Source organism: Oncorhynchus gorbuscha, unplaced genomic scaffold (genome assembly GCF_021184085.1).
Source record: "Oncorhynchus gorbuscha isolate QuinsamMale2020 ecotype Even-year unplaced genomic scaffold, OgorEven_v1.0 Un_scaffold_2875, whole genome shotgun sequence".
NCBI lineage: Eukaryota > Metazoa > Chordata > Actinopteri > Salmoniformes > Salmonidae > Oncorhynchus > Oncorhynchus gorbuscha.
In genome coordinates this window covers 4,965-29,530 of record NW_025747269.1, presented here as the reverse complement: position 1 = coordinate 29,530, position 24,566 = coordinate 4,965, and the positions used below count along the sequence as shown (strand labels likewise).

Genomic DNA, 24,566 nt, shown 5'->3' with positions numbered 1-24,566 from the left:
TTTTCAATGTTAATGTTAATGTTTTTCAATGTTAATGTTAATGTTTTTCAACAGAATCTTCGGAATGAATACACCCCTTGATCATGTGTAAACACAGTTCACATTCATTACAGCCACGTTGTATTCCTTCTCTCCTCCTCTCACCTTTTCCCTTCGCTCCTGGACTTCAATGCACATCAGCTGATGTGACCAGGTGAAAAAAAACTTTTCCAAAACCTCGTAGGTTTGTATTGAAGTCAAAATACTCAGAGGAGAAACGGAAACTCGCTGTTCTCCAGGCTACACCATGGTGCTACCCTACAGAATGCTGCTGAGGCTACTGTAGACCTTCATGTTTTAATCAATTATTTGGTGACGTGACTATATTTAGTCGCCTTCCTCCTCTGAGGAGCCTCCCCTTCCTTCTCTGAGGAGCCTCCCCTTCCTTCTCTCAGGAGCCTCCCCTTCCTCCTCTCAGGAGCCTCCCCTTCCTCCTCTCAGGAGCCTCCCCTTCCTCCTCTCAGGAGCCTCCCCTTCCTCCTCTCAGGAGCCTCCCCTTCCTCCTCTCAGGAGCCTCCCCTTCCTCCTCTCAGGAGCCTCCCCTTCCTCCTCTCAGGAGCCTCCACTGCAGCCAAAGGACATCCAGCCAACTTGACACAATTGTGGGAAGCATTGGGGTCATCATGGGCCAGCATCCCTGTGGAATGCTTTCGACACCTTGTAGAGTCCATGCCCCGACGAATTGAGGCTATTCTGAGGGGAAAAGGGGAGGGTCCAACTCCATATTAGGAAGGTGTTCGAAATGTTTGGTATAATCAGTGGATACATCTGCCATTTAGCAGACACTTTTATCCAAAGCGATTTGCAGTCATGTTTGCAAACACTTAACATATGGATGGTCCCAGGAATCAAACCCACTACCCTGGTTTAACAAGCACGGCCTTGGAACGGTGGGTTAACTGCCTTGTCCAGGGCCAGAATGCTAGATTTTCACATTGTCAGCTCGGGGGATCCTGCCTTGCAACCTTACAGTTAACTAGTCCAACGCTCTAACCACCTGCCTCTCATTGCACTCCACGAGGAGCCTGCCTGTTACGCGAATGCAGTAGAAGCCAAGTTAACACCATCCAGTCCCAGCCTTCAGCTCCATTCAACCCCTCCCATCTGTCTCTAAACACCATCCAGTCCCTTCAGCTCCATTCAACCCCTCCCATCTGTCTCTTAACACCATCCAGTCCCTTCAGCTCCATTCAACCCCTCCTATCTGTCTCTTAACACCATCCAGTCCCACCCTTCAGCTCCATTCAACCCCTCCCTTCTGTCTCTTAACACCATCCAGTCCCACCCTTCAGCTCCATTCAACCCCTCCCATCTGTCTCTAAACACCATCCAGTCCCAGCCTTCAGCTCCATTCAACCCCTCCCTTCTGTCTCTAAACACCATCCAATCCTTTCAACCCCTCCCTTCTGTCTCTAAACACCATCCAGTCCCTTCAGCTCCATTCAACCCCTCCCTTCTGTCTCTAAACACCATCCAGTCCATTCAACCCCTCCCATCTGTCTCTAAACACCATCCAGTCCCTTCAGCTCCATTCAACCCCTCCCTTCTGTCTCTAAACACCATCCAGTCCCACCCTTCAGCTCCATTCAACCCCTCCCATCTGTCTCTTAACATCCATATGGGATTTATATTTGCCATATATATTTTAACTGTGCTGTGATGCTTCACAAAAGTACTAAACTTTTCAATCCTCATAGTTTCTACAGATTGTAAATTAAAGATAAACATTTTTGTTAAAATAATTATAATATTATTGATTGATTGAATAGGACTTTTCAAATCACCCAGTATTGCCATCTGCAGCGTTAGTTCTAGGTAAATGTTGCAATTCTTCAGCGATTCCTGGACATGTGACCAAAAACGAGCTACATATGGACAGTACCAAAATAAATGATCTAATGACTGCCTTCTCACAGCAAAATCTGCAGAGCTGGGAAGATTGTATCCCCATATATAACATTATATTGGTTGCAAGAATTTTGTATAATAATTGAAGCTTTGAATCCGGCGTCATTTTGCATGTCAATTCATAAACCATGTGCCATGGAATCAGTACAATGAAAATCTCTTGCCAACTATTTTGACATTTATTTGGCACAGCTGTCAGTTGTTTGGTCCTTAAATGGAACTGGTAAACATTTCTATTTATCACAATTTGGTCCTTAATGCAGGGCCTTGTTCCTGTTCTACAGTCTAGTAAAGAGAGGGGGGTTGACTGGGACAGGCAATGTAACATCCATCATGTTTTATGGAAAAGGTTTTTGTAAAACATGCACCTTACATGAGATCATCTTGAAACTTTCTCTCTAAATCTAACTTTCATCAAGGTTTTATATGGTCTATTGGTTTCTCTCTAAATCTAACTTTCATCAAGGTTTTATATGGTCTATTGGTTTTTCTCTAAAACAAACTTACATGAAGGTTTTACATGTCAACTAACAAAACTGTCTACCGTGGTGGAAATATACCAGTCTATCTTCCTGTCAACAAACAGAACTCTGCTGGTTGTCCTGGTAACAGACACCAGTCTATCTTCCTGTCAACAAACAGAACTCTGCTGGTTGTCCTGGTAACAGACACCAGTCTATCTTCCTGTCACCAAACAGAACTCTGCTGGTTGTCCTGGTAACAGATTCCAGTGGGCAGATCTATTTAATTTGTTCAAACTAAATTACAGCACTTACTTTGATGAGTCAAATCTGATCCTTTCTTCTCTTCTCCTCCTCTCACAGTTCCACTCAGCCCTGTTGTTTTCCTGCAGTCCACCAGCAGCACAGACAACCTCTTCATACCCAGCAGTAAGGTGCTACCGGGAGAGGCACGACACGGGGACTCCGGGAGAGAGGAAGGGCTAGCGTTGTCCTGGTAACCATAAAGAGGGGACACAGACACATATCATTATGGATGCTGATGTCACTGTTGTCATAAACTGCTTTACAGAAACACAGCCCAGACCCAGATAGAGCAAGCTGTATGCTAGACCAGACCAAGCTGTATGCTAGACCAGACCAAACTGTATGCTAGACCAGACCAAGCTGTATGCTAGACCAGACCAAGCTGTACCATCTGGTGTTCTGATCTGGAGAGATTCTTCTCTGACTCGTCAGCATCAGGATGTTGTTGAGGCTCCCCAGAGGATCCAGGATCGTCATGTCTCTCTCCTGTGTGAATGACAACATCAAACATGGTTGGCTTTTTTATCCCTTTGATATTTTATGTAGAAATGATGCACCAGAATTGGATAGTAGAATCCTGTTATACAAGATGAAGTGAGCTTTAATATAGACCACATGGAGAATAAAATACATCTCATTTAAAAAATATGTACCAATGGCAGTACTGAACAACATATTCAAGTGTAGAACTTCAGTAGAATCCCCCATTTAAAACCACATTCAACAATTGCATCGTTTGTGCCCCTGTTTTTAAGACAGTACTCACTGATGGTAATCGGATATTCTGACTCCTCCTCCTTTTTCACTCCTAAAACATCTTCCTCCTCTTTTATTGAGATATCCTCCTCTTCCTCTTTTACTCCAAAAGGTTCTTCCTCTTCTTTCACTACATTCTCCTCCAATGTTACGGCATCTTCCTCCTTTTTGATTCTGAAAGGTTCTTCCTCTTCTTTCACTATATTATCTTTCTTCAATGTTACGGGATCTTCATCCTTTTTGATTCTGAAAGCTTCTACCTCCTCATTTTCCACTCTGACAACCTCTTTCCCATCTTCCTCTTTCCCTGTAATATCATCCTCTTGTTTCAATGTGATAGCCTCCTCTTCCATTCTGAAAGCTTCTTCCTCTCCTTTCACCAGATCTTTCTCCGTCTAGTTTCGTGACCTCATGCTCCGGGCGATTAGCCTTGTGCAGTATCAAGTTAACACATTCGCTAATTTAAGAAGCAAACTATGTTTAAATTAACAAGTAGATGCGTAAAAAGAATTGTGTTCCAAACACTAAGATTAATATACACAAGATTAGACTAAAGACCTTAAATGCTCCGTTTCTATGTTCGCTAGCAAACCACCGCATTGGTTGAATCAGAAGCCTTTTGTCTCTGTTGAAGAAGCCTCCTGTTCCGTCCACTAGATTATACGTCACGCAAGAAGCATCACCTGAAAAACTCACATCGCCATCTGCTGACTGGAGTGAGCAACACAGATCGGAACAAAAATAAAGCAATGTCAAAAGAAGTCATTTAAAAACAACCAGATGTTATGTTCTCTTACTTCTTACAGCCAATACTTTCCTCCAGGGCTGACCTGCCCATTAGGCAGGATTAGGTGACAGATTGACGAGGGTGGCATATTCAGAACTAAATGGACCAAGGCTCATCACTAACAACACACACATAATTCTGGTCAAAAATAATTTTAAAAACTTCTCACCCAGTGGCATGTGGGCTATTTAGGTGAGTGGTGGTGTTGGACATGAAGCAGTGCCCACTTTGCAAAAGGCAACATGGACAGATATGTCTCTACCTGTGTAGAGCACGAGTCCCTTTACCCTTCCAGTCTCTGAAGTGCCCTGGTATAATTTGTATTCATTTTTTGTTATAGTTATTCTGAACTCTCTGCCTGAAAATCATCATTAAATGTGATTTGTATTTCCCTTCAACTTTTTGAAGATTAAACAGCCAGGAAATGCCCCTGTCTGAGTGCAGTCTACCACTATGTGTAGCTGTTAGCGATGATGCTAATGACAACCATCTTCTGGTTGATGGAAAAGCCAGATTAAACAGCCAGGAAATGCCCCTGTCTGAGTGCAGTCTACCACTACGTGTAGCTGTTAGCGATGATGCTAATGACAACCATCTTCTGGTTGATGGAAAAGACAGATTAAACAGCCAGGAAATGCCCCTGTCTGAGTGCAGTCTACCACTATGTGTAGCTGTTAGCGATGATGCTAATGACAACCATCTTCTGGTTGATGGAAAAGACAGATTAAACAGCCAGGAAATGCCCCTGTCTGAGTGCAGTCTACCACTATGTGTAGCTGTTAGCGATGATGCTAATGACAACCATCTTCTGGTTGATGGAAAAGCCAGATTAAACAGCCAGGAAATGCCCCTGTCTGAGTGCAGTCTACCACTACGTGTAGCTGTTAGCGATGATGCTAATGACAACCATCTTCTGGTTGATGGAAAAGACAGATTAAACAGCCAGGAAATGCCCCTGTCTGAGTGCAGTCTACCACTATGTGTAGCTGTTAGCGATGATGCTAATGACAACCATCTTCTGGTTGATGGAAAAGACAGATTAAACAGCCAGGAAATGCCCCTGTCTGAGTGCAGTCTGCCACTACGTGTAGCTGTTAGCGATGATGCTAATGACAACCATCTTCTGGTTGATGGAAAAGACAGATTAAACAGCCAGGAAATGCCCCTGTCTGAGTGCAGTCTACCACTATGTGTAGCTGTTAGTGATGATGCTAATGACAACCATCTTCTGGTTGATGGAAAAGCCAGATTAAACAGCCAGGAAATGCCCCTGTCTGAGTGCAGTCTACCACTACGTGTAGCTGTTAGTGATGATGCTAATGACAACCATCTTCTGGTTGATGGAAAAGCTTTCCCACAAACCTTGTCAATTAAACGTTAACTACAAAGTAGTCTGTTCCTACCTGGCAGAATGATATCATGAATATTAGCATCAATCCAGTTGTGATTTGTTCAGCAGACTCTGCAATCACATGTGTGCTACAGAGACACCACTTACCAAGCAAGGCTCTTGCTGGTGCCACTTAAATTAAAGGGTATCTACACACAAAAATGAACATGTCTTAGATTTTTCTCAGACTTCAAAAGTGGTCTCCTGATGTGGTTTAAGTATTGTTGTGGACTTAGAGCATCCAATGTTGTTGTTAACCAGAAAATCAGGGACATGTCAGAAACCTGGAAAAATTAAAAGGAGAAAATGGAATTAGGTTTAAAAAAATTGTGGTTAAACTCAAATATACTATATTGATCATAAAAATGAAAGTAAAATTGAATACTTAAAAAAGGTTTAATCTTTGTAAATTATATCATAAATAGGACTGGTGGAGATAACAACAATACATGGAAATGTCTGCACTACCCAAAATTACAACCAACTAATTGCAGCATTACCACAAACATGGTGGAAAGGGGAAAAAGTAAGAGACTTGTCTGTCAGTCCTGCATTAAAGACCAACATTGGTTAAAGAAAATTATAAATGACGCAAGATTCAAAACTTGGGATTTTTCAATTTGAATTATTATACAAAATTTTTGCAACCAATACAATGTTCTATATATGGGGGATACAATCAACCTCTGCAGATTTAGCTGCGAAGAGGCAGAATCATTAGATCATTTGTTTTAGTACTGTCCAAATGTAGCTTGTTTTTGGTCGCATGTCAAGGAATGGCAACATTTACCTGGAGCTAACTCTGCAGACAGCACTACTGGGGGATTTGAAAAGTCATAGTCAATTGATCAATAATATAATAATACGTTTAGCAAACATGTTTATTTTTAATTTACTATCTGCAGAAACTATGAGAATATAAAGGTCATTAACTTTTGTGAAACATCACAGTTAATAATATATGGCAAATAGAAATCAAACTGGATGGTCTTCAGAGATAGATGGGAGAGGTTTAGGGTAACTGAAGGATAGGACTGGATGGTCTTCAGAGATAGATGGGAGAGGTTTAGGGTAACTGAAGGATAGGACTGGATGGTCTTCAGAGATAGATGGGAGAGGTTTAGGGTAACTGAAGGATAGGACTGGATGGTCTTCAGAGATAGATGGGAGAGGTTTAGGGTAACTGAAGGATAGGACTGGATGGTCTTCAGAGATAGATGGGAGAGGTTTAGGGTAACTGAAGGATAGGACTGGATGGTCTTCAGAGATAGATGGGAGAGGTTTAGGGTAACTGAAGGATAGGACTGGATGGTCTTCAGAGATAGATGGGAGAGGTTTAGGGTAACTGAAGGATAGGACTGGATGGTCTTCAGAGATAGATGGGAGAGGTTTAGGGTAACTGAAGGATAGGACTGGATGGTCTTCAGAGATAGATGGGAGAGGTTTAGGGTAACTGAAGGATAGGACTGGATGTTCTTCAGAGATAGATGGGAGAGGTTTAGGGTAACTGAAGGATAGGACTGGATGGTCTTCAGAGATAGATGGGAGAGGTTTAGGGTAACTGAAGGATAGGACTGGATGGTCTTCAGAGATAGATGGGAGAGGTTTAGGGTAACTGAAGGATAGGACTGGATGGTCTTCAGAGATAGATGGGAGAGGTTTAGGGTAACTGAAGGATAGGACTGGATGGTCTTCAGAGATAGATGGGAGAGGTTTAGGGTAACTGAAGGATAGGACTGGATGGTCTTCAGAGATAGATGGGAGAGGTTTAGGGTAACTGAAGGATAGGACTGGATGGTCTTCAGAGATAGATGGGAGAGGTTTAGGGTAACTGGATGGTCTTCAAAGATAGATGGGAGAAGTTTAGGATAACTGAAGGATAGGACTGGATGGTCTTCAGAGCTGGATGGGAGAGGTTTAGGGTAGCTGAAGGATAGGACTGGATGGTCTTCAGAGATAGATGGGAGATGGGAGAGGTTTAGGGTAGCTGAAGGATAGGACTGGATGGTCTTCAGAGATAGATGGGAGAGGTTTAGGGTAACTGAAGGATAGGACTGGATGGTCTTCAGAGATAGATGGGAGAGGTTTAGGGTAACTGAAGGATAGGACTGGATGGCCTTCAGAGATAGATGGGAGAGGTTTAGGGTAACTGAAGGATAGGACTGGATGGTCTTCAGAGATAGATGGGAGAGGTTTAGGGTAACTGAAGGATAGGACTGGATGGTCTTCAGAGATAGATGGGAGAGGTTTAGGGTAACTGAAGGATAGGACTGGATGGTCTTCAGAGATAGATGGGAGAGGTTTAGGGTAACTGAACGATAAATATAACTATTGTATAATACACTGTGTCTGTAAAATGTACATAGTATGTATAAGCTGGACTTAGAAGCCAAATAGTTGTTGTGCATTAGTTTCCTCCAATCAGGGAAGGGGTGGTAGGGTTCCTGGAAAACAAAGGGAAACAGTGCCTTTGGAAAGTATTACAAATGTATATGTATTTTTAAACAGAAATAACTGATTTACATAAGTATTCAGACCCTTTGCTATGAGAATTTAAATTGAGCTCAGGTGCATCTTGTTTCCATTGATCATCCTTGAGATGTTTCTACAACTTGATTGGAGTCCACCTGTGGTAAATTAAATTGATTGGACATGATTTGAGAACTTCTTCAACAGCGACAAAAGGCTTCTGATTGAAACACGCGGTGCTTTGCGAGCAAACCTAAAACCAAAACATTGAAGCTCTTTAGACCAATCTTGTGTATTTTACTCTTAGGTAAACATAATTATGTTCAAAACGCTATCTATTGGTTCATTTAAACGTAATTTGCTTGTTAAATTAGCAAATGTGTTACATTGATACTGTGTAACAGTATGTATAAATCTAATCTGTCCCCTCGCCCATACCCGGGCGCGAACCAGAGACCCTCTGCACGCATCAACATCAGTCACCAACGAAACATCGCGTTACCCATCGCTCCACAAAACCACTACTTCGATGTGTCAGAGCAAGTGACGTCGCCAATTGAAACGCTACTTAGCGCTAAATAATATTTTTAAAATAAATTGGATTCTGAAGTATATTAAGAACCAGAACACTATTTGGAATGTCTTGCCCTTAGTATTATTTGACTCTGTTAGTGGTTTAGAATTTTTGCTTTGATGTCGATAAAAACCGAGTAAAATTGGCTAAATTCCATAAACAGGCGATTTTAGCTTGGATGTTAGCGTATAAACACAGTTTTCCCTCACAGATACCTTCTATGGAACAACAAAGATATACGATTTAAAAATAAGTCTATTTTTTTTCGTAACTGGTTTGAGAATAACTGGCTACTGATCAACCAAACCACAAATATTAGCATCTTAGCTCTTATTGAAGGACTTTGACTGTGGTACATCACCTCCCCAGTCAACCTATTGTGTATTGGACATTCATATTGTACAGTCTTACCTATAGAGTAGCACCACCACCCATCAGCCCATTCTCTTCTTGATGTCAAAGCTGCAGTGTATTGTTGCTATAGGAGTTTATGATTAATAATCCTATTTCAAGACACACTAAGATGTCCCCATACTATTCATTTAAAGCCCCTCTGTCAGATATAAATCATCAGAGTGGGAAACCAACTGACATGGAAACAATGGAGCAAATGTATCACAAATGTATCACTAACAGAGGGTGTATTATGACATCAGATAGAACTACTCAGACATTCCAAGTCAGGCTTCATCCACATCATGAAGGTGGATATTGATCCAACCATTTCAAAAGTAATGACCGGGCTGACGGAAACAGGATATGCCTGTACACTTTCATAAATGCCGACAGACGATTTGTTACTTCGTTTGACAATTTGTAACAACGTTTATTCAACCAGTGGGAGGCTTGTAAATGCCACCAGGAAAGTCGAAAGAGGAACTCTTTCCCCCTTCTGATGACCAGGTGGCGAATCGCATCTCTGCATGTCTGGCAGACATATCAGTGTGGATGACGGATCACCACCTCAAGCTGAACCTCGGCAAGACGGAGCTGCTCTTCCTCCCGGGGAAGGACTGCCCGTTCCATGATCTCGCCATCACGGTTGACAACTCCATTGTGTCCTCCTCCCAGAGCGCTAAGAACCTTGGCGTGATCCTGGACAACACCCTGTCGTTCTCAACTAACATCAAGGCGGTGGCCCGTTCCTGTAGGTTCATGCTCTACAACATCCGCAGAGTACGACCCTGCCTCACACAGGAAGCGGCGCAGGTCCTAATCCAGGCACTTGTCATCTCCCGTCTGGATTACTGCAACTCGCTGTTGGCTGGGCTCCCTGCCTGTGCCATTAAACCCCTTCAACTCATCCAGAATGCCGCAGCCCGTCTGGTGTTCAACCTTCCCAAGTTCTCTCACGTCACCCCGCTCCTCCGCACTCTCCACTGGCTTCCAGTTGAAGCTCACATCCGCTACAAGACCATGGTGCTTGCCTACGGAGCTGTGAGGGGAACGGCACCTCAGTACCTCCAGGCTCTGATCAGGCCCTACACCCAATCAAGGGCACTGCGTTCATCCACCTCTGGCCTGCTCGCCTCCCTACCACTGAGGAAGTACAGTTCCCGCTCAGCCCAGTCAAAACTGTTCGCTGCTCTGGCCCCCCAATGTTGGAACAAACTCCCTCACGACGCCAGGACAGCGGAGTCAATCACCACCTTCCGGAGACACCTGAAACCCCACCTCTTTAAGGAATACCTAGGATAGGATAAAGTAATCCTTCTCACCCCCCTCAAAAGATTTAGATGCACTATTGTAAAGTGGCTGTTCAACTGGGTGTCATAAGGTGAATGCACCCATTTGTAAGTCGCTCTGGATAAGAGCGTCTGCTAAATGACTTAAATGTAAATGTAAATGTAGCTCTTCATTTAGACAATAATACACAGCAATCCTTGGGAGAGTTGTGGTGGATATTATAAAATAAGGATTTGCTGGAGTCCAAGTCAAACCAAGATTCTTTATTTCTGAGCTCAGAGAGAATAACAGAGTTACACAGCGCAGTGCAGACAGTCTGAATTCCCGAAGCATTGAGTGATTAGCAAATTTCTTTATAGTTTCCTGTTCCTGGGCGGGACTTTATTCATACAAGGACACAGGTGCAAATTGGTTTGCAACACAGGATGATACTCCCAAGAACAGGAGATTATAATAGGACAGTTTCACAAGGTTAGTCACATACTCAGTTATGTGGACACACAAACAATTAACATTTTCCATTACAGAGTTTGAACATTTTCATTTCATTAAATCATCAGTGGGCCAACAATGCAAATGTCAACAATGGAACTAATGCATCACATCCAAATATCACTTGATTATCTGTAGTGCTGGAGGAATGACACACCCAGATAAACACACACAAAGAGTTTAAAAAAGGACAGTTTAAAAGAAGGAACCTGATCTTCTTTATATTCAAACTGACATACTCCATATTCAATTCATGTTTTCTAATAAAAACAAACAAATATATGTTTGAGTATACCCTGTACCATTTAATAACATATGGTAAAGACAGGTAAACACATTGTCAGTCAACAATATAAGACAACGGGAGCAGTGTGTATGTTCTCTGATGAATTTTAAGTCAATGTGATGTGAAATATCAACATACACGCTAAGAGAAGTAATTTCTCTCTCCTGTGTGGATTCTCTAATGACGTTTAAATCACTGTTATGAGTAATATGTTTTCCCACAGTCTGAGATTTTCTAAGCCTTCTCCTCTGTGTGCAGTCTAATGTGTTCTTTCAGGCTCCCTAAATGGGCAAAAGCTTTGCACCCTGGGAGGAGTGGTATGGCTTCTGCCCTGTGTGTATTCTCTCATGTCGTTTCAGGTTTCCTCTCTGGTTGAAACACTTTCCACATTGGGAGCAGTGGTAAGGCTTCTCTCCTGTGTGTATTCTCTCATGTTGTTTCAGCTCCCCCGAACGGCCGAAACACTTTCCACATTGGGAGCAGTGGTAAGGCTTCTCTCCGGTGTGTATTCTCTCATGCCATTTCAACGTCCCTGGATGGTTGAAACACATTCCACACTGGGAGCAGTGGTAAGGCTTTTCCCCTGTGTGTATTCTCTCATGCTGTTTCAGCTCCTCTGAACGGCCGAAACACTTTCCACATTGGGAGCAGTAGTAAGGCTTCTCTCCTGTGTGTATTCTCTCATGCTGTTTCAGCTCCCCCGAACGGCCGAAACACTTTCAACATTGGGGGCAGTGGTAAGGCTTCTCTCCTGTGTGTATTCTCTCGTGTTGTTTCAGCTCCTCCGAACGGCCGAAACACTTTCCACATTGGGAGCAGTGGTAAGGCTTCTCTCCAGTGTGTATTCTCTCATGACGTTTCAGCTCCCATGAATGGTTGAAACACTTTCCACACTGGGAGCAGTGGTAAGGCTTCTCTCCTGTGTGTATTCTCTCATGTTGTTTCAGCTCCTCCGAACGGCCGAAACACTTTCCACATTGGGAGCAGTGGTAAGGCTTCTCTCCTGTGTGTGTTCTCTCATGCCGTTTCAGCTCCGATGAATGGTTGAAACACTTTCCACATTGGGAGCAGTGGTGTCGTCTTGCTAGTTGGGACGTCCCTGGCTCTGGTTCCTCCGAGTCTGGTCTTTCTCCTGCCAAAGACAGTGTTATTGTTAAATAGAGACCCGAATGAAACCACATGATAAAACAACCTTGCTACGAGGGTAAATCCTAAATCAGATCTCTCAATAACCTGAGGCCAGTTTTAACAATCTTAGTGTGATTTTAAAACAAATGTAGAGCTTCCTGGTAATTTCTGCTATGTTTACATTACTTATTTTATACATCCTGTTTTACAAGTCAGAACACAAAAAACTAGACAGTTCTAGGACACAGAAGACACAGACGTCGCTGGATTCCAATTGAACAGGTGGTTCTAAATATATAACATTCATAGCTGTATGATACAGAATGTGACCTACACACTTCCTTAAACATAAAATAACTAAAGAAGTAATTTTGTGTGGAAGTCCAAAACGTGTTTTTACGTCGCAGATACAAAGCACATCAGTAACATCTCCCGTTGTTGAAAGGGTTCAACACATTGCTGTTTAAATGGACCAATTTCTTATTTAGACATTCACAGATTTTCAACATTTTGATTATCGCCGATGTCATATTTTGGGTAAAGTAAAAAATAAGGTGAAATATTTGGGTAAATGTTGCTAAAACTGATAGTAACAACAATAAACAAAAATATAAATGCAACATGTAAAGTGTTGGATGTTTCATGAGCTGAAAAAAAGATTGCAGAATTTTTTACATCCCTGTTAGTAAACATGAATTCTTTGCCAAAATAATCCATCCACCTGACAGGTGTGGCATATCAAGAAGCTGATTGAACAGCTTGGTTATTACACAGGTGCACCTTGTGCTGGGGATAATTAAAGGCTACTCGAAAATGTGCAGTTTGGTCACACAACAATGCCACAGATCTCTGAGGGAACAGGCAATTGGCATTATGACTGCAGGAATGTCCCCTGGAGCTGTTGTCAGGGAATTTAATGTACAGTACCAGTCAAAAGTTTGGACTCGCCTACTCATTCAAGGGTTTTTCTTTATTTTTACTATTTTCTACATAGTAGAATAATAGAGAAGACATAAAAATTATTAAAAAACACATGGAATCATGTAGTAACCACAAGTGTTAAATCAAAATATATATTTTATTCTTCAAAAGTTGCCACCCTTGCTTTCTCTCAAACAGCTTCACCTGGAATCCTTTTCCAACAGTCTTGTAGGAGTTCCCACATATGCTGAGAACTTGTAGGCTGCTTTTCCTTCACTCTGCTATCCAACTCATCCCAAACCATCTCGATTTGGTTGAGGTCGGGGGATTGTGTAGGCCAGGTCATCTGATGCAGCACTCCATCACTCTCCTACTTGATCAAATAGCTCTTACACAGCCTGGAGGTGTGTTGGGTCATTGTCCTGTTGAAAAACAAATGACAGTGGGACTAAGCCCAAACCAGATGGGATAGCATATAGCTGTAGAATGCTGTGGAAGCCATGCTGGTTAAGTGTGACTTGAATAAATAAATCAATGACATTGTCAATAGCAAAGCACCCACACACCATCACATCTCCTCCTCCATGCTTCACGGTGGGAACCACACATGCGGAGATAATCTGTTCATCTACTCCTCGTCTCAAGGACAGATATCCACCGGTCTAATGTCAATTGCTCGTGTTTCTTGGCCCAAGCAAGTCTCTTCTTCTTATTGGTGTCCTTTAGTAGTGGTTTCCTTGCAGTAATTCGACCATGAAGGCCTGATTCACGCAGTCTCCTCTGAACCGATGATGTTGAGATGTGTCTGTTGCTTGAACTTTGTGAAGCATTTATTTGGGCTGCAATTTCTAAGTCCGGTAACTCTAATGAACTTATGCATCAGAAGTAACTCTGGATCTTCCATTCTTGTGGTGGTCCTTAAAGTAATGATGGACTGTTGCTTCTCTTCTCTTATTTGAGCTGTTCTTGACATAATATGGACTTCGTCTTTAACCCAATAGGGCTATCTTCTGTATACCCCCTACCTTGTCACAACACAACTGATTGGCTCAAACACATTAAAACCTGTTATGGCATATTAACCTTTGAAACTCGGGGCACTATTTTCATTTTTGGAAAAATAACTTTCCCAAAGTAAACAGGCTATTTCTCAGGACCAGGTGCTAGAATATGCATATAATTGACAGCTTAGGATAGAAAACACCATAGTTTCCAAAACTGTAAAAATATTGTCTGTGAATATAACAGAACTGATATTCCAGGCGAAAGCCTGAGAAAAATCCAATCAGGAAGTGACTCTTATTTTGAAGCCTCTGTGTTCCTATGCATCCCTATTGACCATTGAAAGGGATATCAACCAGATTCTGTTCATGTATAGTCGTCTTTATTAAAAACATGAATAACCACCACGCTGCATTTTGGTCCGCCTCTCTTTCACCAGAAGAAAACCCTTACAGCGTTTGATAAAAAAAAAACACTGATTCCAACTCACCCAGCATGACTATAAAATATCTAATAAGTTACCTGTAAACGCTGTCCAAACATTTCAAACAACTTTCCTAATCCAACTTTAGGTATTTTAAAACGTAAATAATCGAGAAAATTTAAGACGGGATAAACTGTGTTCAATACCGGATAAAAACAACGTGAAGCGAGTGACCTGGAGCGCGCATCAAAACATCAGAGAGCACTAAGCTGGACCCTCGTTCTGAATAGCCGAACTTCTTCATTTCTCTAAAGAAAAACATCAACCAATTTCTAAAGACTGTTGACATCTAGTGGAAGCAATAGGAACTGCAACCAAGTGCCATAGAAAAATGCCACACAAAACCATTTGAAAACAGAGTCACCTCAACAACAAAAAATTCCTCCTGGATGGTTTGTCCTCGGGGTTTCACCTGCCAAAAAGTTATGATATACGCACAGACATTATTGTAACAGTTTTAGAAACTTTAGAGTGTTTTCTATCCAAACCTACCAATTATATGTATATCCTAGCTTCTGGGCAGGTTGCAGGTAGTTTACTTTAGGAACGCCAATCAGTTATTCAGCCAGACCTATATGCCATCTCTTTTGCCTCCCTCTTCATCATACCATTTTAAAATTTATCATCAATCCACGTGGATTTAACAGTTTTCTTAATGGGTGCATGCTTATTAGGAACTGGGATAAGCAATTTCATAAACGTGTCTAGGGCAGCATCTGGTTGCTCGTCATTACACACCTCGGACCAACAAATATTGTTTCCATTGTTGGAATCGACTAAACTTTGAACATGGAAACATTAAAGAAGTGATAGGAAGTGAAAGAGACTGGGTGTTATGTCAGAAGTTAATGGTTCTGTGGATTAGATGAAGGAGAGGTTGAGGTCAGGACAGATTCTCATCAGGGAGAAAGGTCTGGTATCCTGTTACTCTCTTTACTCTCTTCCTGTGGAACCATAAGATGTAAGGATTGGAGAGAAGGAGTGTCTTAAGTGAGACATATAACTGGATGGAACAAATGTTGGGTTGTCTGAATTACAGATGTACAGAACCTTTGGGAATAATTAAACTTGGTTAAAGCTTCTCTAGTGTCCGTGAGTTATTTACTGTGAAAGAAAATAACCTAACAACATCTCAACAACATAGAAATCCCCACAAACAATTGTATGATCTCTTATATAGAACATTAGGCCCAGCCTTTTGGAACTGTGGTTTTCCTAGATATGACTACTATATTGTGATCACAACATCCGTTACACAGGCAATGGTTACAGTTCGAAGCTTTCTCTTGAGTAGGCAGCCTGATCACAGCTTTCCTTCAGTATTAGTTCATTAATTAACTGTGTCTTGAGTTTAGTTTGCCTGTTCTACAGTCTAGTAAAGAGAGGGGGATTGACTGGGACAGGCAATGTAACATCCATAATGTTTTATGGAATGTTTTTGTAAAACAAGCACCTTATATCAGGTCATCTTGAAACTTTCCCTCTAAAGCTAACTTTCATCAAGGTTTTATATGGTCTATCGGTTTCTCTCTTTTCATTGGCAGAATCCTTTTTCAGTGTTATGATATTCATAACATCCATATACACCAGTCTATCTTCCTGTCAACTAACAGAACTCTGCTGGTTGTCCTGGTAACAGATACCGGTGGGCAGATCTATTGTATTTGTTCAAACTGAACTACAGCACTTACTTTGATGAGTCAAATCTGATCTTTTCTTCTCTTCTCCTCCTCTCACAGTTCCACTCAGTCCTGTTGTCTTCCTGCAGTCCACCAGCAGCACAGACAACCTCTTCATACCCAGCAGTAAGGTGCTACCGGGAGAGGCACGATACAGGGACTCCGGGAGAGAGGAAGGGCTAGTGTTGTCCTGGTAACCATAAAGAGGGGACACAGACACATATCATTATGGATGCTGATGTCACTGTTGTCATAAACTGCTTTACAGAAACACAGCCCAGACCCAGATAGAGCAAGCTGTATGCTAGACCAGACCAAGCTGTACCATCTGGTGTTCTGATCTGGAGAGACTCTTCTCTGCCTCGTCAGCATCAGGATGTTGAGTCTCCCCAGAGGATCCACAATAGTCATGTCTCTCTCCTGTGTTAATGAGAACATCAAACAGATGGTGAACTTATTACCATCATCTATTATTACTGTCTATTACAGTCATAGGGTCTTATCAGAGGCATTAATATCTTTAAATTAATTGGGTGCCTTTTGTGTCCCTTTGATATTTTAAGTATAAATTATGCTCCATTATTACATTTTAAAAGCCTGTTATATGTAATTAAATCTAATTTAAAAGTCCCAAAAATACATGTAGCAATGGCAGATTGACCCTTTAACAATTTATATAGTACTGAACATCACATTGAAGTGAATAACTTAAGTAGAATGCCCCTTAAAAACCACACATTAATTCAACAACTGCATAGTTTGTGCCCCTGTTTTTAGGACAGTACTCACTGGTGTTAATCTGATATTCTGTCGTCTCCTCTTTAACTCCCAAAACCTCTTCCTCCTTCACCTTTACTGAGATAGAACCTTTTAGAGAGGAAGAGGATGCTTTCTCTTCTTTCCCTATAACAGCCTCCTCTTCCTCCTTTTTCATTCTGAAAGGTTCTTTCTCTCCTTTCACTGTAATATCCTCCTCTTCGTCTTTCACGACAATGTCCAGAGCCAGAGCATCTTTCTCTCCTTTCACTGTAATATCCTCCTCTTCGTCTTTCACGACAATGTTCAGCGGCAGAGCTTCTTTCTCTCCTTTCACTGTAATATCCTCCTCTTCGTCTTTCACGACAATGTTCAGCGGCAGAGCTTCTTTCTCTCCTTTCACTGTAATATCCTCCTCTTCGTCTTTCACGACAATGTTCAGCGCCAGAGCTTCTTTCTCCGGACAGCAGACATCCACTTCTTTAGCAGGGGATGAATAGTTTAATGAGCTCATGGTCAGGGATGTTAGCTAGCTAGTTAGCATTAGCGAATAGCCTAGTGCTAGGCTCAGTATCAATCTTTAACACATTTGCAAATTGAACAAGCACATTAGGTTCAAGTTAACGTCAAATGAAATGTGTTTTAAACACTGCGATTAGCTAATGCACATTAACATGGCCTAAAAGGTCAATCTTTCAGTTTTTATGTTGTCTAGCAAGCTATCGGGGTGGTTGAAAGAGTTGGCGCTTTGTTGTTCCTGAAGAAGCGTCCGTCCAGTCCATTATACGTCACACAAAAAGCATCAACTGAAAGGCGCTCATCGCCATCTGCTGGCTGGAGTGGGTAACGCAGTTTGGAAACAATAGTTACTACACTTTTTGTATTGGAAAGAACGTCATAATTATTTAACAATAAGCTGATATATTTTCTCTTACGTCTTACAACTAATACTTTCCGGTACACAGACGTAGAAGCGTAATATGAATATGTAGATGATGAATAAATACTTCCATGAATAGGAAGTGTGTTTATACACATTTACTCTGTTAATTGTTTATCTAGATGTGACCATACTATTCCCTTAAAGCTACGCTACAACGCTACAACAGGTGTAGACATTACCGTGAAATTCTTACTGACAAGCCCTTAACCAACAATGTAGTTAAGAAAAATAAGAGGTAAGAAAAAAAGTTACACAATAAAAAAACTATACCGTGGCTACAGAGTCAATGTGGAGGTTATATACAGGGGGTACCAGTACAGAGTCAATGTGGGGGCTGTATACAGGAGGTACCAATACAGAGTCAATGTGAAGGTTTTCTCGTGTTTCTTGGCCCAAGTCTCTTCTTCTTTTTGCTGTCCAACTTTGTGAAGCATTTATTTGGGCAGCAATTTCTGAGGCTGGTAACTCTAATGAACTTATCCTCTGCAGCAGAAGTAACTCTGGGTCTCAATAAAATGCAAATGAATTACTTAAAAATCATTAAATGTGATTTTCTGGATTTTTGTTTTAGATTCCGTCTCTCACGGTTGAAGTGTATCTATGATAAAAATGACAGACCTCTACATGCTTTGTAAGTAGGAAAACCTGCAGAATCGGCAGTGTGTCAAATACTTGTTCTCCCCACTGTATAGCCATATTATAAAGTATGTAAAGGCTTGTTCGTTCACATGTCATGAATTCACTATGACATGATATTTGTATACGTTTTTTTAGACTTTTATTATGTAATAGATCATATGGGTTGAAAAGTGTTTTATTAGAAAAGTATGAAAATCAAATTAAATATTATTATTCACGTGCCGAATACAACCGGTGTAGACCTTAGTGAAATGCTTACTTACAAGCCCTTAACCAACAATGCAGTTAAGAAAAATACTGGTTAAGTAAAATAAATAGTTTTGTTTAAAAAAAAAGATGCACAGCGCCCTGAACCACTGGAGTCTCTTCACTGTCTGATCTTCATTCCTACAGCCTTCATCACCGTCCCTGGAGTCTCTTCACTGTCTGATCTTCATTCCTACAGCCTTCATCACCGTCCCTGGAGTCTCTTCACTGTCTGATCTTCATTCCTACAGCCTTCATCACCGTCCCTGGAGTCTCTTCACTGTCTGATCTTCATTCCTACAGCCTTCATCACCGTCCCTGGAGTCTCTTCACTGTCTGATCTTCATTCCTACAGCCTTCATCACCGTCCCTGGAGTCTCTTCACTGTCTGATCTTCATTCCTGCCTTCACTCATCTTCATTCCTACAGTCCCTCTCTTCACTGTCTGATCTTCATTCCTACAGCCTTCATCACCGTCCCTGGAGTCTCTTCACTGAGTAAGTAAAGATAGTATAAGAAACCTCTCCCATTCTACTTGTCTATTATCTTTGTTTAGAAATAGTCATTTGTGTGACCTACTGATTTTCCCTGCAATTTATTTTAAGGATTTAGAAATATTGAAATGGTGGAACGAGGAATGTCAGAGTCTGGAATATAAATATATACAATTTGTTTAAAATGTATATGATGGTGTGTCTAGACATTGTGGACCGTATATTAATATAAAAGGTGTGTACAGTAGTAGTTATATAGGATGAGCCTTGACTAGAATACAGGGTGGAGTACTGGGTGGTTGACAGCTAGTAACAGTGACTAAGTTCAGGGCAGGGTACTGGGTGGTTGACAGCTAGTAACAGTGACTAAGTTCAGGGCAAGGTACTGGGTGGTTGACAGCTAGTAACAGTGACTAAGTTCAGGGCAAGGTACTGGGTGGTTGACAGCTAGTAACAGTGACAAAGTTCAGGGCAAGGTACTGGGTGGTTGACAGCTAGTAACAGTGACTAAGTTCAGGGCAGGGTACTGGGTGGTTGACGGCTAGTAACAGTGACTAAGTTCAGGGCAGGGTACTGGGTGGTTGACAGCTAGTAACAGTGACTAAGTTCAGGGCAGGGTACTGGGTGGTTGACAGCTAGTAACAGTGACTAAGTTCAGGGCAGGGTACTGGGTGGTAGACGGCTAGTAACAGTGACTAAGTTCAGGGCAGGGTACTGGGTGGTTGACGGCTAGTAACAGTGACTAAGTTCAGGGCAGGGTACTGGGTGGTTGACAGCTAGTAACAGTGACTAAGTTCAGGGCAGGGTACTGGGTGGTAGACGGCTAGTAACAGTGACTAAGTTCAGGGCAGGATACTGGGCGGTAGACGGCTAGTAACAGTGACTAAGTTCAGGGCAGGGTACTGGGTGGTTGACAGCTAGTAACAGTGACTAAGTTCAGGGCAGGATACTGGGCGGAGGCCGGCTAGAAGTGACTATTTGAACATTCATATTGGACAGCCTTACCTATAGAGTAGCACCACCACCCATCAGCCCATTCTCTTCTTGATGTCAAAGCTGCAGTGTATTGTTGCTATAGGAGTTTATGATTGTTATGTTCTGTTAATTACTGATGTCCCCTTTAAGGATGAAGTGCCCTTGGTCATGCGCAGTATTGTTCTATGTTATTCTGTGTGTTCCTGTGCCATTAAACCCCTACAACTCATCCAGAACGCCGCAGCCCGTCTAGTGTTCAACCTTTCCAAGTTCTCTCACGTCACCCCGCTCCTCCGCTCTCTCCACTGGCTTCCAGTTGAAGTTCCATCCGCTACAAGATCATGGTGCTTGCCATGTGAGGGGAACTCAGTACCTCCAGGCTCTGATCAGGCCCTCAAAATAAGGGCACTGCGTTCATCCACCTCTGGCCTGCTGCCTCCCTACCACTGAGGAAGTTTCCCGCTCAGCCCAGTCAAAACTGTTATCTGGCTCCCCAATGGTGGAACAAACTCCCTCACGATCAATCACCACCTTCCGAGACACCTGAAACCCCACCTCTTTAAGGAATACCTAGGATAGGATAAAGTAATCCTTCTCACCCCCCCCCCCCTTAAAATATTTAGATGCACTTTGTAAAGTGGTTGTTCCACTGGATGTCATAAGGTGAATGCACCAATTTGTAAGTCGCTCTGGATAAGAGCGTCTGCTAAATGACTTAAATGTAAATGTAAATGTAATTCTGGTACTAACTAGTTTGAGTAAATGTGAAGCTCCAGGTCAATTGCTTGTATTCAGAGTCTTTCTTATTACATAAATAAGTACTCAGTGTTAAGACACTACAATGATTAATAATCCTATTTCAAGACACACTAAGATGTCACCATACTATTCATTTAAAGCCCCTCTGTCAGATATAAATCATCAGAGTGGGAAACCAACTGACATGGAAACAATGGAGCAAATGTATCACTATCAGAGGGGAGTATTATGACATCAGATAGAACTACTCAGACATTCCAAATATCACTTGATTATCAGAGGGGTGTATTATGACATCATATAGAACTACTAAGACATTCCAAATCAGGCTTCATCCACATCATGAAGGTGGATATTGATATTGATCCAACCATTTCAAAAGTAATGACCGGGATGACGGAAACAGGATATGCCTGTACACTTTTATAAATGCCGACAGACGATTTGTTACTTCGTTTGACAATTTGTTTGTATATTTGTGTAAGTAAAAATGTCTAAGCGAGAAATGGCTGTGGAAACTCCTTAATGATAACAATCACATCTTAGTTAACTTGGATTCACATGATGATATGTTGTGTGGTCCTCCCACTATGACTTGAGTAACCATGTAGTTTATTAGGCTACAGATGAAATAAGTTATGAACTTCACAGGGTGGTGAAAGTGCACGTGATGAGCTTGATGCTCCTTTCCAATACATTTTGAGGTTCATATTCTGGTGACATGATGATCGATGCTTGGTTGCCAATTGACAAATAAAATAATAATCTCATCATTCGGGTAACAACGTTTATTCAACCAGTGGGAAGGATCTGCTAAGGATCTGCTAAGGATCTGCTGGAGTCCAAGTCGAACCAAGATTCTTTATTTCTGAGCTCAGAGAGAATAACAGTTACACAGTGCAGTGTAGACAGTCTGAATTCCTGAAGCATTGAGTGATGAGCACATATCTTTATAGTTTCCTGTTCCTGGGAGGGACTTTATTCATACAAGGACACAGGTGCAAATTGGTTTGCAACACAGAATGATAGTCCCAAGGACAGGAGATTATAATAGGACAGTTTCACAAGGTTAGTCACATACTCAGTTATGTGGACACACAAACAATTAACATTTTCCATTACAGAGTCTGAACATTTTCATTTCATTAAATCATCAGTGGGCCAACAATGCAAATGTCAACAATGGAACAAATGCATCACATCCAAATATCACTTGATTATCTGTAGTGCTGGAGGAATGACACACCCAGATAAACACACACAGAGTTTTAAAAAAGGACAACATATTCAAACTGACAGACTCCATATTCATGTTTTCTAATAAAAACAAACAAATATATGTTTGAGTATACCCTGTACCATTTAATTTCATATGGTAAAGACAGGTAAACACATTGTCAGTCAACAATATAATACAACGGGAGCACTGTGTATGTTCTCTGATTAATTTTAAGTCAATGTGATGTGAAATATCAACATACACGCTAAGAGAAGTAATTTCTCTCTCCTGTGTGGATTCTCTAATGACGTTTAAGTGACTTGTGAGTAATATGTTTTCCCACAGTCTGAGCTTTTCTAAGCCTTCTCCTCTGTGTGCAGTCTAATGTGTTCTTTCAGGCGTCCTAAATGGGCAAATGGTTTGCACCCTGGGAGGAGTGGTAAGGCTTCTCTCCTGTGTGTATTCTCTCATGTTGTTTCAGGTTTCCTCTCTGGTTGAAACACTTTCCACATTGGGAGCAGTGGTAAGGCTTCTCTCCTGTGTGTGTTCTCTCATGTTGTTTCAGGTTTCCTCTCTGGTTGAAACACTTTCCACATTGGGAGCAGTGGTAAGGCTTCTCTCCTGTGTGTATTCTCTCATGTAGTTTCAGCTCCACCGAACGGCTGAAACACGTTCCACATTGGGAGCAGTGGTACGGCTTCTCTCCTGTGTGTATTCTCTCATGTTCTTTCAGCTTCCCCGACCGGGCAAAACACATTCCACATTGGGAGCAGTGGTACGGCTTCTCTCCTGTGTGTATTCTCTCATGTAGTTTCAGCTCCCCCGAACGGGCGAAACACTTTCCACATTGGGAGCAGTGGTAAGGCTTCTTTCCTGTGTGTATTCTCTCATGTTGTTTCAGCGCCCCCGAACGGACGAAACACTTTCCACATTGGGAGCAGTGGTAAGGATTCTCTCCTGTGTGTATTCTCTCGTGTAGTTTCAGCTCCCCGAACGGCCGAAACACTTTCCACATTGGGAGCAGTGGTAAGGCTTCTCTCCTGTGTGTATTCTCTCGTGTTGTTTCAGCGCCCACGAACGGCCGAAACACTTTCCACATTGGAAGCAGTGGTAAGGCTTCTCCCCTGTGTGTATTCTCTTATGTGTTTTCAGTTGTGCTTTCTGTTTAAAACTCTTTTCACAGTGGGAGCACTGGTGTCGTCTTGCTAGTTTGGACGTCCCTGGCTCTGGTTCCTCTGAGTCTGGTCTTTCTCCTGCCAAAGACAGTGTTATTTTTAAATAGAGACCCAAATGAAACCACATGATAAAAAAACCTTGCTACGAGGGTAAATCCTAAATCAGATCTCTCAATAACCTGAGGCCAGTTTGAACAATCTTAGTGTGATTTTAAAACAAATGTAGAGCTTCCTGGTAATTACTGCTATGTTTACATTACTTATTTTATACATCCTGTTTTACAAGTCAGAACACAAAAAACTAGACAGTTCTAGGACACTGAAGACACAGACGTCACTGGATTCGAATTGAACAGGTGGTTCTAAATATATAACTTTCATAGCTGTATGATACAGAATGCGACCTACACACTTCCTTAAACATAAAATAACTAAAGAAGTAATTTTGTGTGGAAGTCCAAAACTTGTTTTTACATCACAGATACAAAGCACATCAGTAACATCTCCCCGTTGTTGAAAGGGTTCGACACATTGCTGTTTAAATGGACCAATTTCTTATTTAGACATTCACAGATTTTCAACATTTTGATTATCGCTGATGTCATATTTTGGGTAAATGTTCCTAAAACTGATAGTAACTACAAAAAACAAAAATATAAACGCAACATGTAAAATGTTGGATGTTTCACTGTTAGTCAACATTTATTCTTTGCCAAGATAATCCATCCACCTGACAGGTGAGGCATATCAAGAAGCTGATTGAACAGCTTGCTTATTACACAGATGCACCTTGTACTGGGGATAATAAAAGGCTACTCGAAAATGTGCAGTTTGTTCACACAACAATGCCACAGATCTCTGAGGGAGCGGGCAATTGGCATGCTGACTGCAGGAATGTCCACTGGAGCTGTTGTCAGGGAATTTAATGTACAGTACCAGTCAAAAGTTTGGACTCACCTACTCATTCAAGGGATTTTCTTTATTTTTACTAT

General features: G+C 41.7%; 1 pseudogene; it reads right to left on the bottom strand.

Moving 5' to 3' along the window:
• Nucleotides 1-23,887, bottom strand: part of LOC124026989 — a 32,142-nt pseudogene extending 8,255 nt beyond the window's left edge.
• Nucleotides 23,888-24,566: the final 679 nt, after the last annotated feature.